Source organism: Aythya ferina, assembly GCF_964211825.1.
Source record: "Aythya ferina genome assembly, chromosome: Z".
Lineage (NCBI taxonomy): Eukaryota > Metazoa > Chordata > Aves > Anseriformes > Anatidae > Aythya > Aythya ferina.
In genome coordinates this window covers 46,999,844-47,017,381 of record NC_140299.1, presented here as the reverse complement: position 1 = coordinate 47,017,381, position 17,538 = coordinate 46,999,844, and the positions used below count along the sequence as shown (strand labels likewise).

The following is a 17,538-nucleotide window of genomic DNA, read 5'->3' as shown; positions in this document are numbered from 1 at the left end:
ATGTTGCTTGTATAACTTAAGACACAGAACTGTAAATTCAAAATATACACCTCTGATATTAACTACAGGCTTCTGCCTTCTAAGGTCTGTTACAGCTTCAAGAGCTGCCAGTGAGCAGGCCTTCTGGCACCACCTAGCGGGCTCTTAACACTTGCTCGCAGCTCCCTCTAAACCTGCACTGACAGTCTGTTCAGCGAAGGATCAGCCTTGCATGTCCCGAGACCACTTCGTGAAAGGAGACATTCTGAAATTAAGTCTGTCAGCTGAAGAGATGTCTTGCTAAGTAACATTTTGATCTGTGCAACTCGGCTCGGAGCTGCTGGTATACACTGCAACTGGAGTAGAACCATGGTTTCAGCACAAGCTACTGGGATGACGCAGGCATCTCAACACAGACTCCTTACATTTTACCACAGGAACAAAAAGGATGATTGCATTCAAGTCTTCTGCACACACACCCTCCCCTAAGCAGGATCTTAATGTTAGAATATCCCCTAAATAACTGGGAGGATAAAAATACATGACTACTTTCAGTTAGTGTTACTTAAAAACAAACAAAAACCAGAAAAAGAAAAGCTTTCACATGCTGTGAGAATTCAATCATTCAAATTACAAGTCTGCTTTGAAGTATAAGTAACCTACAGACTCATCAGCAAATTAGTTATTAAAAACTTTAATTCCTATCACTAAGGCTTCATAAAAGTATTAACAGCTGAGAAAAAAAAGATAAGAGTACATGAACCTGTAAACACAAAGGTGATTTACAGTTGACAATGATAAAGAGCAATACATTTCAACTCTGGATCTATCAACAGACAGACTCCAAATCAAGTGTTTCCCTTCCCTCAATATCCTATACAGTTTTTCTTCTACCCATAGGTGTGTTATTCATCTAGAATTGTACAAAAACAAATAGCACTGGCATACGACTCTGTGTATATATACAAACAAAAATAAACAAATACACACTTAAGAAATAAAATTATTTTCTATCTACAATGCTACATTGATGCAACTGCAGATTATTCAACAGAAGACCGACAACCTGAAACTTGTGCAAATTACTTTTTGTTGATAGGGTGCCTCTACATGTGACTTCTAGGGAGAAAGGGACTGTAAACAATATACCATTTCTGCTAAAGGGAAAGAAACACTACTGTTTTTGTTTGTTTGTTTTCTTAAGTATCTTCATATTCATAAAGCAAAGAAAAAGTAATATGATGATTTTATTAAAGGCTAGCACAATAAAATGTTCCACTAACATAACAGAAAAAAATATACAATTATTTTGGACCTGAAAAAATTGTTTTAACCTTTCAGCAAACTCCTGTACTTTGTGTCCACTGCAAGAGACAGCACACTGCAGTTTTTGATTATAAATACCTTTTTATTAGCATAAACAAATGGAAAGATTAGATAAAAATTTTAACATAACAAAGAAAAAGTGGACAGTTTGTAAATTCTGGAGACAAAAACTTCCCAATATAGCACAGAACCAGAGAAACTGAGATCATTTAGGAATTGTAGAAAAACAAAAAAAAGTAGAAAAACTATAAGCAGTATATTAATTTGACAATTATCCCAATACTCCCCCCACAGGTATTACTGACAACTCCAAATGATTTAGAACAAGACAGGTAGACTTCTAAGATTAGTATGCTTTGTAAAGCTATCTCAGGCAACTATTTGAACAAGTTTTGTCTAAGCCAGCTTTCAAGCACAGGTCTTTACTGTAGCTTTACTGAAATTAAAAACGGTATTTTGGGTGAAACCTGGAGTTTTTTGTTTTGAAGTACAGCAGGGAACTTATGTATTAGTATAATTTTGCAACAACACATACAAATGGTAGCTCTCGAAGACTGCATTTAAAGGTCTTACACAGAAAATAAAAAATAAAAAATCCTCCAAGTACCATTTCCAGTGTTTCCTGTCTCTACCTGTTTTTTCCCTTGAATTACCAAGATGTAGCTGTTACTGCAGTAACAGAATAATTTTTTCTCTATTTCCACTCAATTTTCATCATAATGTATACTATTAAAACACTTGGTCTCCCTTACTTCATCCAACTTAGCATTTAAGAGCTCTTATTTTTGCAACAGATTTAATTTAAAACAAACTCGGATGGAGTACATAATTCAGCCACTCTGTAGAGGCATCAGGATGAACTTCATTAGATCCAGTAGTACAAACTGGTATTGTAAATAATTTTGGTATTTTAAATTTCAGGGGCTCAGTGATCACCCTTCTAATATCAAAATACCATCTCACAAGACTAACTTTGAGAACTTTCATACTACAGTTCAAAACTGTACTAAAAATATTGGTGCAGAAAGCATAAGAGCATAGGATTCTCACTCTGCATCATATAATGCACCTATTTCTGGCTTTAAAGGATTGTTACAGGTTAAATGCTAAAAATATGTTATTTCCTCTGAAACCTTATAGAATAATTTTTAGCCTAGTTTGCATTACCCTTACGCTTACAGAAATAGATGCTGCAGGCGATGAAAGGTACAGAAGTTGTTAAGCATGTTCCTGTCTGCATTACAGCACCCACCTCTTAATATTCTACAACACAAGAAAACAAATAGGATTTTTCAGTTTCTATGGAAAAACACCAAACAAACCAACAAACGAACAAACACAGGGTGATCGTATCCAATTCTTCCATCCTGGACAACTGCTATAAATTATAGGAAGTATATACCATACGCAATTCAAGGACCAAGACTGGCTGTATTTTGCTGGCATCTGTCCCTTGAAAAGCTGTATGTTACTTGGAGAGAGAATGGTTCAGGAAATTAGTTCTTCTAAGCACCCTATAACAAAGGGCAGGGTATTTAAGACAGTCACAGAAGTATACGTTGCAGTTGTAAAACAAAATATCCATATGTGAAAGGCAAATATAAAATGCAAGACATTCAAATGTTTTCCCAAGAACGTGGGATGAATCTGACTAGTGCCACACCCGTGAAATTGCTTCCTTCAGCACTGTTTCTAGAAAGCTATAATGGTTAAAGTCTCTCCAGATATTAAAAGCTACTGTTTTATTAAAAGCTACTGTTTTGAAAGCTTAGGTATCTAGAACTCAACTCTCGCTTTGTAGGAGTTCAAGTTCAGGAGTTCAAAGATAGCAAAGTGGCAATTTTTAGAGCTTATCTAAACCCTACCACAATCAGGAGTATTTTAGACTTCCCTGTCATCTACAAATTACAGCAATGTCATCTCATCCTCATGTGACTGGCTTGATATGGTATGTTAACCTAAACAATAAAAAAAATCTACATCCAACATGAATGTAGGATTCTGGCTTAAAAATGCAAGAACTTCTAAAAGTGATATACAATAGTTGTAGTTCCAAGGGGTTTGCACGAAATGCACTGCATTTATACATATCAAAGATTTCATTGAGTGGGTCACAAGTAAAACCAGTGAATATTAAGCTTGTCAAACAATTTGTCCTGAGATGACGCGACTAGCAGGTGAGCTGTCTGTCACAGCCTTATGGCTACATGCACATCTGTCCAGTGAAAACACACATGTACCTCAGATCCATTTAACTTTTTTAAAAAAAAACAAACAAACAAACAAAACAAAAAAAAACAGTCCAGACCTAGTACAGATAGATAGCTAAAATTAGTCAACATTTAGGCACATGAGCCCAGCATGCACTGTAGTACTACTGCACGTGAACTTCACATTATTTCTTTCCCTTTTTCTCAGTATTCCAGAGGATGGCAAAGCTGGTAAAAGGTCTGGAAGGGATGTTGCATGAGGAGAGGCTGAGGACACTTGGGTTGTCCATTCTGGAGAAGAGGCAGCGGCCAAGAGGTGACCTCAAAGTCCCTCTGCAACAACCTGAGGAGGGGAATTGCAGAGGGAGGTGCCAGCCTCTGCTACCTGGGAACCCATGGCAGGACGCATGGGAATGGCACAAGGCTGTGCCAGGGGAGGTTCAGACTGGACAGCACGAAAAAAATCTGTACCGTGAGGGTGGTCAAACACTGGAACAGGCTTCCTAGGGAGGTGGCTGATTCCTCAAGCCTGTCAGCGTTCAAGAGGCATTTGGATATACAACAGACATGAATAACATACTTTAACTTCTGGTTAGCTCTGCAGAGGTCTGACTGTTGGACTGCATGGTCTTTGAAGGTCCCTTCCAAATGAAGGATTTTATTCCTTTGCACACACTTTTATGTGGATGACTGAATATTTTAAAACATTCAGTCGTGTGTTCAAGTAGGCTTATGTATGTTTGAACACATCACAAGAGAACTGGTATTTACCTTTAACGTTACCAAGTTTTAGGTTGTACCAGCTTGAATTTTCTGTCTTCAGTGGGGGAGTAAAAAGCCTTTAGAACAAATTGTCCAAAGGTTCTTAGCAAACAAAAGCAGAAATTGAAGCTTGATCCATCAAAGAAATGCCTAGAAGCATCTGAAAAATCACAAAATTGTTTGTGTTGGGAAGAACCTGAAAGATCATCTAGATATTTTTGATGTGGCCCAGGATACAATTGGCCTTCTGGGCTGCAAGCACACATTCCCAGCTCATATGCAATTTTTCATCCACCAGTACCTCCCAAAAGCCAACTCTGCAGGGCTGCTTGCAATCCATTCATCACCCAATCGGTATTGACACTGGGGATTGCGCTGGCTCGGGTGCAGGACCCTGGACTTGGCTGTGTTGTACTGCATGAGTATTGCACAGGCCTGCCAAGGTTCCTCTGGATGACATCATCTTAAGTTTCCTATATATAAAGTCCAGTAAGAATTTCAGTGTAATGTGAAAAAAGTCCTATTTATTAAACCTCCAATCTCTGTTCAAAGTAGTTCAAGATACCACTGTGCAGGAAGCTTTAGCGTGCAGTTATGAAAATGAAACCCTGCTTTCTATGTCTACAGAGCTAGGAGGTCAATGCTTAACAAAACAAGCCTTGCCATTATGAGTTTTCTACTCTAGCATGAAGTTAACATCAGAGGATAAAGGATTAAGCATAGAATTTATTAGAATTTACTATAATTTTAAGAGGTAACTTGTTAACAGGGCAGTTTAGAAAAACACCTCTATATTCATGCTGACTTTATAATGGTCAAAGGACTACTTTTAGAAAGCACTATAACTGGACATTCAGAACAAAGCAGTGTCAGAATTAGCAGTTACCCTAGACAGACTGCCACCCAGAAGTTACGGAATAGAATTGGATGTCTCTGCTACCTAACACAGAAAGATTCTTAACTCATCGTGTTCTCAAGCAGAACCTTGATGTTTACGTATGTGTCATCTACACATTATGCAGCATCAAAATTTAATTACAAAATAATTACAAGTGAAAATTTTGACACCAATATCATTGGACATAAGTTTTAGGTTTAAACTTCTGACTTGGGTCACATATCAGTCATTTTATGTGTTTAATTGCCTGATGCTACTACAGATTCTCTTAGGAGTAAGATCTGTTAAACTGAAGTGAAAGTGGGAAGTAGAACCCCAGGACATTTTCAATCAAAGAAAACTGATAAAGCTATTTGCTTTACAACATATAAAGTTACGTAATAACTGCAACATGAACAATTGTGGCCTTCACTACTAAAACTCCAAGATAAACATTTTACTTACTTTCATATTTCACAGTAATGAAGAAAATGCTCAAATAACATCCAAGCTAAACACACAGACAAGAAGCAGCACACAGTATTTGTGTACTTGTGAAATATCTGTGGAAGTATTTGAACCTCATCTATGAAGTTCAAAAAAGAAAACAAGCCTGGACACACCTACATTAAATTTGACTTTTTTTGGTGTACAAAACATGTGTAAAGCGCAATTCTTATTCTACAGAAGATTATGGAAAAATTTCCCGTTACTCTACATTGCTAAATCAATACAATTCCTCCCCTCCCCCCCCCGCCCCCCAGTAGGATTCCTGGTACTTGCTACAACACATTGCTTTTAATATTTAATTCTTACTTAATAGGAAAGTCTTGCACCCATTAGATTTGCTTCACTCTAGCATCACAGAATCATATAATATCCTGAGCTGGAAAGGACGCACAAGGTCTTTGAGTTCAACTCCTGGCTCCACACAGGACCACATAAAAACCAAACCATGCATCTGAGAGCAGTGTCCAAGCGTCTCCTGACCTTCACCAGCTCAGTGCTGTGACCACTGCCCTGGGAAGCCTGTCCCGGTGCCCGACCACCCTCTGGGTGCAGACCATTTCCCTACCCCAGCCTGACCCTCCCCTGTTCCAGCTCCATGCTGTTCCGTCTCAGAGTCCCCAGAGAGCAGAGCTCAGCGCCTTCCCCTCCACTCCCCTTGTGAGGGAGCTGCAGGCCGCCGCCATGAGGCCTCCCCTCAGCCTGCTCTGCTCGGGGCTGAGCAAACCAGGGGACCTCAGCTGCTATGTACATGTCTTGCCCTGTACACCCTTCACCATCTTCGCAGCCCTCCTTTAGATACTCTCTAATAGTTTTATGTCCTTCTCATACTGTGGCACCCCAAACTTCGCACAAGTACTTGAGGTAAGGGCAGAGTGGAACAGACACCACTCATTATAATGTTATAAAAAGATTAAAGGAGATTGGCCCTAAAATGGAGCCCCATTTTACTGTGGAACCCCAATAGTGACTGGCTACCAGACTGATGTAATCCCACTTACAGTAACCCTAAGTCCAACAAATCGCCCAGCTGTGCACTTCAGTTCTGTACTTCTCTGAACACAAAAATACAGCTAATTTTTGCCATGTTCTCTAGAGCTATGCTCCTCTCACAGTTCACAGTATTTTCAGTACAATGATAACGCTGTTTGAGATGTGAGATAAGCCCTAATGATTGCATAACAGAAAGGCCTGTTAATACTGTATAGGTACAATGAAGCACTTCTATTGAAAGTATCAGGTTAAGAAGTCTCTGCCACTGTCAGCACCCACCTTGCCTGGCTCTCCGCATTCATTACGCATCAGTTATCCTTCCAGATTGCCTAGGTCTCTTTATCTGTCAAAAACATGTTGTTGCACTATAGTTTCTAAAGCTACCACTCCAAGCGTGTTCAATGCAAGCAAAACAAGCTTTTCACTCCTTTTTAAACATGGTTTAAAGACCTTACTTCCCAAGCACTGCCTTACACCCTCTTCCTGTATTATTCCCTACAGATTCCACTCTTCCCTGCATATACTGATATATTTATACATTTGCACACACACACACAAATTTTTTTTACATAGTTCCTCACACCAATACTCTCGGAATCACTGCAGCATTTTTTTCTGTCTAAGCCTATTTGTAAAGCTGGTTATAATACATGCTTGCCTGGGGTTTAGGTTTTCTCAGTGAGGGCTACTTGTCACAAATACCTTTTAGCCATCACCCCTGAGAAAACCTGCATTTCAGTCAAAAACAAATCTATTAAAATAAAAGAAAAACACACAAAGCAGAACAGAGAATACAAACAGACAAAGCCTCTCTGGTCTTCAGCAGCACAACAAATGCCACACTCCCAAATTATGGTCACAATCCTACCCAGCCCACACAATGCTGGATAGAAAGAAAACATATGTAAGAACTTAGAGAGAGCTCTGTTGCCAAACCCCAGTAGGTCACTGCTAAATATGCATGAACAGGAATTGCTCACTGTTTAATTGTTCAGAGTTGATGTTCTTCATTACTACTTCACTATTTTTTCATTAGTAATAACACCATGTCCTTATCAAAGACATATATATACACATATACACACACTCTTGAATAAGCCTGTTACACCTCTCTTATTTAAAAGGTCAAATAAGATCCAGAAGGCTACAGTTTCTCCAGGGAAAAAAAATATTTTTCTTTGTTATATCATCATGAAGACAAAGAAGCAATTTTGGTTGAAACTTTCTTAGAAGTTCAGTTAGTTTAATGCATACATCTAGCATTAAAAGGAGCAAACTTTAATGGTCCATCTTGGGCAAACAAAAGCAATTCCAAACGAACACTTCCAAATTTAAACACAAAGCAGCTTCCAGCATAAACAGAATTGCAGTACCACAAAATTCTATATAGCTTCTGTAGCATCACTTACCAACCACAGTACCATCCTGCCAGCATGCCATGTTAATTCCAAAATGCAGTAAGTGAAAACAATTTTAAATCTCTAATCTTACACCAACCAGTTCTGACCAACTGCTGAATACTGGTCTTTCCATCTTTTCGTTAGAGAAAACATGTTTCTGCAAAGTTTTCAAATCAGATTCTCCTCCCTCTTTTCACCCATTGAAGTATCAGTTACAATTGTTGTGGTTTAACCCGCCGGCAGCTAAACACCACACAGCTGTTCACTCACCCTCCTCCCTCCCTCTCTGGGATGGGAAAGAGAAATGGGAAAGTGAAGCCTGTGGGTTGAGATAAAGACAGTTCATTAAGACAGAAAAATAACAATAATGATGATAACAGTACTAGTAACAATAGTGTGTACGAAACAAGTGATGCACAATGCAATTGCTCACCACCTGCTGACCGATGCCCAGCCTATCCCCGAGCAGTCCGGCCCCCCCATTCCTATCTATTGCTCAGCATGACCCCATACGGTATGGAATACCCCTTTGGCCAGTTTGGGTCACCTGTCCTGGGTCTGTCCCCTCCCAGCTCTTGCTGCACCCCCAGCCTGCCTGCTGGCAGGACAGTGAGAAGCTGAGACGTCCTTGGCTTGGTGTAAGCACTGCTCTGCAACAATTAAAACATCAGCATGTTATCAGCACTCTTCTCATCCTAATCCAAAAACATAGCACCCTATCAGCTACCAGGAGGAAAATTAGCTCTGTCCTAACGGAAACCAGGACAATTCACAATGTCACCCGCATTCATAAATTGTTTGTATAACAGAAGTTCTGTTAATTCTTCTCTTCCGTTCATTCAGCTCTTAAGTCACACTCATTGCAGTGTATCATAATAACGAACCTTAAGTGAATCTTAATAATGAACCGCATTTGACCAAAAACTTAACCTGATACTTGACAAGTCATAGATCACTTTCAATTAAATATTGAAGAGTTTTAAGCCATGCTACTGCACGATGCAGGACACATGCAAGCAGTTACACATATTCTCTTAAAGTTATAGAAGAATAGGCGTATATATAAGCTTTCAAAATAGTATTCGAAAAAATAGTTAGATAATCCCAGCATAATTTTTCATTACAATGCATAGAACTCAATGGCTCGTAGTTTTGATTTTAAATTATGAGTCACAACTTTAAGGACAAACAAAACGAATTTGGAAGTGTTTTTCACATCTCCTTCCTGTTTAAAAAGTGTAATTTTACCAAATTCTGCAAAATGGACCAAAATGAGTTAATATCGTTAAGGAACAAAGTGCTGTCAAATAACACTTTATTAGCCCTAATCACATCAGCCTTTATCTCTTGATGAATTAAAGTGACTGAAAAGAAGTTGTCCTAACCATTCAGAGCAAATGCTTCGGAAGAGAGCTAATGAAAATCACTGGTAAGAATGAATTTTAAGCACACGTATCCATACATACATTACTGGTTACAGCAAAATAACTATACTAGTAACTCAGGATGACATCTTCACTTTACAGGTTTGAAAGGTGGAACAGCACTACAAGCAGAAAATATTTATCTAGAACAGATGAAAACAAGTTAAAGTGTGATTATCACATAAGCACTTCACATACACTAACCAAGCAACAGTTTTTAGGTATAGAGAATTAGTAAGATTGTCAACATTTCTAGTGAAAGAGATAAAAGTTTTCCTGTTTTATAAAGTCAGTGAATTAAGACTGTCAGTTGCAGATCAACAGGAAATCTGTTCTTGTTCCCACCTTGGGAAGAAGAGAAATTGTCCCTTGCCCTTTCTATGGGAGGCAGTCACATAACATTGTTCTTTCTGACTAAGTATCTAAAGACAGATGGAGAAGAACTATTTATCAGAGAGTGCAGCGTTAGGACTCATTGCAATGGCTTTAACCTAAAAGAAGGTAGATTTAGATTAGATGATAGGAGGGAATTCTTTACTCAGAGGGTGGCGAGGCGGTGGAACAGGTTGCCCAGAGAAGCTGTGGATGCCTGGATGTGTTGAAGACCAGGCTGGGTGGGGCTTTGAGCAACCTGGTCTAGACAGATGTGTCTCTGCCTATGGCAGGGGGGTTGGAACCTGGTGGTCTTTAAGGTCCCTTTTAACCCAAACCTTTCTGGGACTCTATGACCTGCTTATTGTTCTTGCTTTCTTGAAACAGTGCACACAGGCACACAATTTGTGACAACCAAAACCACTTTTTATTTTTATTTAATTAAATGGTATTAAGAAATGCTTTAGGCATTGTTAATACCATTCTAAAAGCCAAACATTCCAGCTGTGAACACCACACTAAACACTTGGCCCAGCTGTCCAGCAACTCAGCATCTACCTCTCATGATGCACTTAGTAGGATCTTAGCATTCCAAAATCATTCTTGATCTTCTCTACTAATACAGCTATTTCTAGAAGATCTTCAGAAACACAGTTCCTCATGCTAACTAGTTCCATTAGCAATGCATTGGATTTTTGATTTTTATTTTTTTTAAATGAAAGATTACTATAATGTAATTCAGCCTTGGTCATGTGAGCTACACCTCCTTACAAAAGAGTCACAAAGTTGGATCTTGCTAGTTCTCTAGAAGAGAAGCTAACTTTTCTAGGTATAAATATTGAGGCTGAAAGGTTCCCCAGACCATCAGCTTTAACATTCAGCTTGTGCAATCATCTTTTAATATTCTCCGTTTCCAGTGCATTACAGATCTTTTCACACACAGAGCTGGCTGGAATCAAGTTCCACGACCAACACTGCTGAGGTGTCCTACTAACCCAGTATAATGAAATCATGAAAAGGTAACATTGTGATTTAATGTAATCCTATTTCTGTAAGATTTTTTTTTTTTTGTCATACTGTTAGAGTTAGAGGATGTGCCTTGCTGTAATAACACAAGAAAAAAATGTAATATTTGTTAGAAAACAAATCTATCCTATTCCTTTAATTTTCCAGGACACCAGCAGTTGGGTTATGACTTCACTAACAAGTTGGTGAATTTTATTTCTTCCATTAGAAGCCTTAACACCTAATTCTACTAATATGCCAGTGGTCCAGTCCGAACACAGTAAGAATATGATGATCCTGGCTATCCTAAGACTAATTTATCACATTGTTCAATTCTCTTCATATGATTTAAGAAAGACTCTTTGTTTTGTTTTAAAAACAGGGGCAGGATAACATTTTCCTCTACAGTAAACAAAATGATCCACGCCATATCACCAAATTAAAAAAACTTGTTTTGAAACAAACACATACCCTAACAAAAAAGCAAGTAATTGACCGAACTCTCGAGTTTTACTTCAGTTATCAGCATTTTCTTTTGTTTCTAAAAATAGTGATTACCAGCTTATATAAAAACAAGGCAACAGTTTTCCTAAAGATGTCTGCATTACCAGTCTATAGTTTTTCCAGATGTTTCTGAGCTATTGTGTATGCTGAAGGCTTCACAGACAGGTAAGTGCTTTCCCCCTCCCTGTAAAGCATATAATGAAACAGCACGTTAGAGAAGCAGACCATTTTGAGAAGTCTTCAAGGCCATCTATTTTAATCTCTTTATTTGACAGAATGCTGATTAAAGCTCAAGCCATACTTTCTAAGTTTTGTGTTTCTATACTGTTCCTATACATTTTCCATCTTTATTTTTAAGGAAGTATGCTGCCTAAAAATCTTCTGTCAAATTTTGTAAGCATGCTTCCATTTTACCTTTTGTATCACTAATGGAACATGAATGAAAACGAATCCCAGAAGATGTGCTAAGCATGGTTTGTTTATCAGAACTGCCCAGGAGACCATGGTACATTTTATGTCTATAAGAACCATCAACAGCTGAAGAAACCAACCTACTGAAAACTACCTCTCAGTACACAACCATAATTTATTTTTGGTACTTAACAGCTTCCATAAGCAGGTTAAAGCAAACAATGTTTTTCATTTAAAGAAGTGATTGATGAAATAAAGTGACTTTGTTCTTTTTCAAATCAACGTGAGAGCTGCTTTGCTTTTTAATTCATATGGTACAGGGCTATTCAATAAGATTTCTTTCCTGAAAAGAGTATGAGAAACTGATTTACCGCATTTTCCCATATATTCAGCACCTACCACCCGCCAAAGTGTTCCACAAGCTTTACTGTCATATCCCAACCATGCTAACTACTTCTAAGTGAAAGATTTACTGTTATAATAAAACAGATATTTTTAATAATCTAAACATTTAAATATTTGGATTTTCTATGGAACACCTATAAAGACACATTAGCAGATTACGCAAGGAACTTTTGAAGGCTTACAGATATCCACTGATGTAAATTGCAATAGCCAGACACTTGTTTCAACACAACTCCCCCACTATATCTCACTATGTTTAAAAAAATACTTCTAATAGGTTTAACATTTATTTTCCCAAAAGAACATGCAACCATTGCAACAGATCCTTATGGAGCAAAAATACAGTAATTTTTTAAAATACTGGTAGTATTTTTAAATGATGAGTTCATGAAAAACTGCCAGTCCAGAAATTTGGTGCACACAAACACCTGAAATATCACCATATATAGTTGTGTTTTTTTTTTCCCCCCTTTTTTCTTTTAAAGTGTATCTTAATACCTGCACAAACGCAGTCAAGGTAAATTGACTGTGAACTTCAGCAATGAAATTCCTCTTTTGCCCTCACAAGTTTTAAATGATATTAGTTGATAAGAAAGATACCTCTCAGCCCTCAAATTGGCAGCATTGAAATGTAGCTTACTAACTCTAAGCAGCAAAACAGTTCAAGACATAGGACAACTCACTATCAGTTATTGAGATCTGTTTCCTAAATAATGTTAAAACATTGGATAACTTATAGCTAATATAAGCTCAACAGAAAGCAAGAAATCCATACAGATAATTGTAAACAGACTTGCACAATGTCCAAACCACTAGAGGCTGATACTGCCATTGAAACTGGTCAGGGAAGAACACTTAACTAATAAAAGGAAGAATCATCTGTTGGTAGAGCAGATATTAGTAGAAATCTTCAGAAATATTAAGCTTCCATAAAATTTGTGAACATTAAGCTGTCTGTAAAATATTCTAGCACAGTTCTTTTCAAGTTGTAGCCTTATTCATGCATTAGGGATAGCAATTACTGAAGTCAAAGCAATACAAAAAACTTACATATTCAGTCTTGTGTATAGTCAGCAAATTAATGCATTCCTTTGAACTTTAGGAACTTGCACACCATGCAGACTGCCAAATGCGGATATACCCACGTATACTAAAACTGAGTGATCTTCACAACAGCACTGTAAATGCAGATACACAAGACTGACTCCTCTTCTCCCCAGAATCTTCTGCTACCAAATGAGCTAGCCAGAGGCCAGCTGATTTTTCTTTTTGTGGACTTAAAAATATGGATAAAGAAGGACAGAAAGGGGATAACTAACTTGGCTTTCATTGAAAGAAAAGTGTATTTCTAATGTGCTTGATCTGTTTTTCAACATTTTTTCACGCAGAAGTCAGAGAAGATACATTATTCAGACCAATACTGCTACGTAGAAATTAGCTCATCTGTTTTCCAAAGTTCTTGATCTTTCCTTGACAGGTGCACCTAACAAGAGATGTTCACTGTGCCTGATGCAGCTCAGTAGTTCATAGATCAAGGCTCTTCACACTGTTTTGGGCTTGAGATAAACTATAAGCACTTAAGGAACCTCTGATCAAATCATTATGGTAATTATGTGCTGCTCTACACGTCCCTGCAGTTCTTCAGAGGACAAAAAAGGCCAAGAAAGACTTGTAGCCTTTTTGTATCACTTTCACTGTAACTGGTGAAGTTGGGTTTTATATCCAATCTTTAAGTACCTATCCTCAAGTCATGTTGGCTGACTGTAAGAAACTGACCACAGCAAACAACCTTCACTAAACCAGACATGCTGTCAGTATGTCCGCTGATGGTTACCATTCACTATAGGCACAGGATTTTTCTTCAAAGACAGACATCAACACACACATAAAAAAAATTAAAAGCACTGACAAAACTGAAGTGACAAAAATCATTAAAGAATTAAATTCCTGAGGAAAAAGGGGTGGGAATGGATAGTTACATATTCAAAAAGTAATGAGGAAAAAAAAAAAAAAGACAAACTGTTTGAAGTTTTATATCACAGTAAATAAAATCAGTTTTCTGCAGTTCCCCCCAGGTATCAGGAGAAAGGACAACTATATGACTACCACTTTAAGAACACATTCATAAATAACTTTTAGTTCTTTGGGTTAAGTTCTCTAGGAGAACATATTACAAAGCTTTAGAGTTTTAGTCTGCTTTTAGGACTTATCTGCAGTAAAGCCAGGTACCATGTATTTGTCTAAAATCAAATGGATTTAAACATAATGGTTTCTTATTTGACTTGCCTACCACATCAGCAACATCACACCAATACTTGGCTAAGGGACTGAATGACATATTGCCATATCTCTGCCCTTTGAAGAATTCATTGTTTACAATATTAATCCAAATAACACATACCAAAACAGAACACAAAAATCACAAAAATTTGATTTGAACTTTGGTATTAAAAACATGCACGCTGGCTGTTCCACTATCAACAGGAATTGAGCTAAAAAGGGTGAAAAGAATAGGCTAATGTCCAATGTGCTTACAAAAGCTTACTTAAACCAACAGAATATACTCATCAACATAAACTGAATTTCCACCTGAAACTACGTAAAGGATTTTAAATTAAAAAACTAACTATGGGTCTGTTCCCTTTTAAGATGTGGAAAAAACAAGCGTAACACTTTTCTATATACAAAACTTTCAGTTATTCTTTGGCAGAACTAGTTGTGCCAAAGAATATTTTGCCCATTACTGCAATAGTATGCATGCCTTCAGTACCAGAACACTGAAGACACAATCGTAGAGCATTTTTAGAGTTTTTAAATCTGTACTCTACTCTCCTCAAGCAGTTTGGCTAAGCAAAAACTTTTGTTTGTTCTGGAATGATTTGTCTATGCCAACAGAAGAATTAGGAGAATAGGAATTTAACAGTTTGATTTCAGTATCCTTCTGTTTTAGTATGGTACCAATATAAACAGCTAGTTTAGCCAGCTAGCTTTAAAAGTGGTAAAATTTATCACTCGGTAATATTAAAGATATGACTTTCTTTTCATCCCAGTACTTCAGCTCTTCTTGTGACTTTGCACAATATGCCAAGACTCTGAAGCACAGTGGACCTTTTAAGGTATCCCACAGTTATTCTTCATGGCAATGAAGAACTACTCGCTAAGCCTTGTGTATGTTCCAACTCTACTGACTGATCATTTAATAAAGGCACAGCCTTTAATATTAAAAAAAAAAAATAAAGTCTTACAAGGCAATGCTCCTATCAACAATTTGAAAAGACTGCGTATTTTTTCAAATCCATGAGAACCTTCCCTGGATCCCTTTACCCAAAGGTAATCATAAATTACTCCTAATTGTTCAGCCTACTTCAAATTACCTTGCATTTAACCACAGGGCAAGAACATGTATAGGCATCAAGGTAACAAGCTATTACATGTCCACGTAATTGCCTTAAGTTGCACACTTTACCATCATGGTAAATACAAAGTACTGTAGCTTCTGATTACGGATAGGCCATCCTCCTCCTCCTCCTCCGAACCCAACAGCATATGCACAGAAACAACCCCTGCCCAGGGTACGTGTACTGTAATAAGGTGCTGCCAATCATCATGCGCTCGCACTCATTCTGTGGTAAATGCAACTTCTAGTAGTATAATGCAAATTTTGTCCTTACTCATTCTTTTACAGATTGAGTTGACCTAACTCATTTTTTACAGTTGTAAGCAAGTTTACTCAGGTTGGTTTGGTTAACAGTTACAATGACAGATCTCTGCAAATCAGAGAGGGAAATGCCTGTCTGAAAAGACATTTCCCTGTTCTCTGTTTAAGTGTCTCCTCAAAGGTGCTACTTAAGTCATTAGCTTTTGTTTGAAGGGTAGGTTTAATTGCTATTCTCCAAGTCTAAAATGTGCTCTAGTCAAAAGGACATCCCAGGCATTCTGAAGAGCAAGCCCAGGGCAAACATAGTTAACCCTGCTGTTAGAAGATAATGGACTGTAAGTTGCTACACTTAGTCTTATGTTAATTAATCATTGTAAATCAAACTCTTGGGTTCACATTTCTTCAGGAGACTGTTTGATCTTTCACTGACATTTTAAGTGTCCAATAGTCAGTTCTCAACAATCCAGACTAGCAGATGCTGCTACACATTGCTGCCAACATTGAAGGAATGTAAGTTTGATACCATAACATAAAGGAATGGAAAAAACAGACTTGCTGTATCACAGACCACTTTCAAGCTCTTTGATTTACCAGTGGACTGTAAGTAAAAAATTTGTCTTTAACGTGTGTTTTGAGAACCTCTAAGTCCAATGCATTTGGATTCTAAGGTGTACTGAACTAAGCCACTGTGACATTGAATTTAAAATAAGCGTAATTGAAGTGTTTTCCTAAGTCAGCCTTAAAATTTGTGGCACCAGTTTTTTAGAGCAAACATTCTGGTGACATAGTTGAAACCTTCCCTAAGCCTTCTACAACTTTATTCACCAAGGTCCTCAACCAAGAACATATTTTGTTCCCTTCTTTCAGGAATGACAGTCCAAGGTTTAGAAGTTGTTGATTCTTAGGGTCTACATTCAATTTCTGTAGCTGTTTTATAATTTACTCACAGCATAATCACTTTACCCAAGATGAGCAGTAGCAGATTACCAGTCTGGAGGGAGCTAGAATTCAGTGTCAGAAGACATCAGTGTCGGATAGTATGTCAAGTATTTATGTAACATTATTTAAGATCTTTGCTACAGCAACTAATCTACCAATTTTAAAAGTAGACAAAATCAATGCATGTTTGAAATTTTTATCATGACAAGCTATTATCCACAGCATTAATTAAAAGAAGTCAAAATTTAATTGCTACAAACCTCAACCTAAATAACGAATAAGGATAGACAAATAAATAATAATTTGGCACTTAAAAAAGATACAGCTGCAAAATAATTGGTAAGAGGGACAATGCATTTACAATGCATTACCTCTATATACAACCCAAAAGTTGACAAGTTGTTCTATGAGCCCGTTTATTCTTGGATTTGAGACATGCATGCCTATACTTCTCCCACAATCAAAGTCATTGTAACTACAATCACATCAGACCATTGAATGCATCAGGGGCACTAACTTGAATATCTGTCATACCCAAATATTGACTGCCCTTACGTTATTAAAAGTCTGTTTCTTTTAAAATTAGTTGGGGAAAGGAAAGGAATTAATGAATTAGAGACAGTGGGTAAATCAGGACTCAAAAAGCCTCCTCGTCACGTAAAAAATGAACAGATAATGTCATTAAAAATTACTGTAAATATTAACATCTTGCAAGCTGCTGCATGACACATGATGCTGCATGATACAGAGATCCTAAGTTGCTAGT

The 17,538-nt window shown here is 37.5% G+C and overlaps 1 protein-coding gene across 4 annotated transcripts in view; it reads right to left on the bottom strand.

Annotated features, from left to right (window-relative positions):
* SPIN1 (spindlin 1) overlaps positions 1 to 17,538 on the bottom strand; it is a 56,828-nt gene that overhangs the window by 28,216 nt on the left and 11,074 nt on the right. Inside the window, exon 2 of one of the 4 annotated variants that reach the window (XM_084504759.1) lies at positions 11,464 to 11,543. The exons of the other annotated variants lie outside the window; for them this stretch is intronic. The gene's annotated coding sequence lies outside the window, so the exon portion shown is untranslated. The remainder of the gene's footprint in view (positions 1 to 11,463; positions 11,544 to 17,538) is intronic. 4 annotated transcript variants of the gene reach the window in all.